Raw genomic sequence first — 2,091 nt, 5'->3', positions numbered from 1 at the left:
CTTATAAGGAGAGGCTTAGTGCCGCTGCTATTGATCCCATAGCTGTAACTGATACCCACCATCTCCTTCCTCCATCACTCATTCTAGATTCCCCAGCTGGCTCAAGATGTCCATCGACAGATGAATGGATAAAGAAGATGTGGTATATATATACAATGGAATATTATGCAGCCATTAAAAGGAATGAGATCTTGCCATTTGCAACGACGTGGATGGAACTGGAGGGTGTTATGCTGAGTGAAATAAGTCAATCAGAGAAAGACATGTATCATGTGACCTCACTGATATGAGGAATTCTTAATCTCAGGAAACAAACTGAGTGTTGCTGGAGTGGTGGGGGGGTGGGAGGGATGGGGTGGCTGGATGATAGACATTGGGGAGGGTATGTGCTATGGTGAGCACTGTGAATTGTGCAAGACTGTTGAATCACAGATCTGTACCTCTGAAACAAATAACGCAACATATGTTAAGAAAAAAGAAAAAGAAGGAGACAGCAGGAGGGGAAGAATGAAGGGGAGTAAGTCGGGGGGGGAGACGAACCATGAGAGACGATGGACTCTGAAAAACAAACTGAGGGTTCTAGAGGGGAGGAGGGTGGGGGATGGGTTAGTCTGGTGATGGGTATTAAAGAGGGCACATTCTGCATGGGGCACTGGGTGTTATGCACCAACAATGAATCATGGAACCCTACATCAAGAACTAATGATGTAATGTATGGTGATTAACATAACTATAAAAAAATTTAAAAAAAAAGAAAGGTAGATTCCCCAGCTGGCTCATCTACCACTTCCACTGGATTGCCAGCTTGCCTAATAAGGTGACCCTCATCCATGAGGGATCTGAGTCTCTGGTTTCCCCTCTCTTATTGAAACAAACATGGTTGCTGCGCCTGCACATTCCAGTTAAAACTGGGTATGAAACTAACAAGAGATGCTCCAGGACATCAACCAACTGCCAAAACTATGTAACAGCAACCTGATCTCCTCATGATGATCCAGGTCAATCACTCCATTCTTTGCACGGGTATCCAAAGTAACCTGGTGGCAGTTATAGTTTTAAATTTAATGGAACTCTTACTATATCCCCTAGTAGAAATATCCTTCTTCTCATGGACTCAGGACTTCTAGAACCAGAGATCAGCCAGTTTTTTCTGCAAAGGGCCAGAAAGTAAATATTTTAGGCTTTTTAGGCTACTTACAGTCTCTGTCACATATTCCCTTTTTTATATATATATATAACCCTTTAAAATTTAATTACTCTTTGTTCATAGTACTGTGAAAAGAACAGGCTGTGGGCTAGATTTGGTGACCCCTGCTCTAGACCCGCAGCACCTGAAGCTGTGCAGAAATTACCTACATGGGTCACAGACAGTGACATGAGCAGGACGACTTCTACGTCCACCCTTATGTTCTTAGATTCCTATGTTCCACCTACTGGAGGCACATAAATAACAGCCTACTGAGAAGGAACACCTGCTGTTGGGTTTACACATAGCTTCTGACTCTGCCAGTATAGTTACCTCATTCATAATCCTGTGCAAGTACTGAGGTGCCTAGGGTGATCAGGGACAGATGCTGGCTGATGTCAACTGGCCAAGTCATTTTGTCCACTTGATTATTTAGTGCCTTTTCTGCAGTGAATGTTCTCTAGAGACATTCAAATGCAATACCAAGATTATCAAACTTTGAATTCACTCTTAAAATTTTATAATATCAAACAGTCATAACCTCCCCTGAGTTACCAGGCTCTTCCATTCTTGTTGTTAGACTTTGAGAAAGATGAGGGGGTGAAGCCCAGGTGAGAAATTTCAAATTATCAAGCTCAAATGCCATAGTGTCCCTTCTATGTCTTTTCCTTACCCTCCATGTGCAGCTCCCTTAGCTCCCTCCCCCCTATAGCGCTATGAGGTAAAATACAGCATGCCCAGTTAAAGCTGAATTTAAGTAAACAAATTTTAATAAGTGTATGCACCATCCAACATTTTTAACACACACCTACTAAAAAAATGACTTGTTCTTTTGCTGAATTTCTAATTTAACTAGTCATTCTGTATTTCTATTTTCTTACTCTGGCAAGCCTATATATCCAAAT

This window comes from Callorhinus ursinus, unplaced genomic scaffold, assembly GCF_003265705.2.
Source record: "Callorhinus ursinus isolate GAN/ISIS: 27379988/994484 unplaced genomic scaffold, GSC_fseal_2.0 scaffold21, whole genome shotgun sequence".
In the NCBI taxonomy this organism is placed as follows: domain Eukaryota; kingdom Metazoa; phylum Chordata; class Mammalia; order Carnivora; family Otariidae; genus Callorhinus; species Callorhinus ursinus.
The sequence above is the reverse complement of the archived record's forward strand: the minus strand, read 5'-3'. Positions refer to the sequence as shown.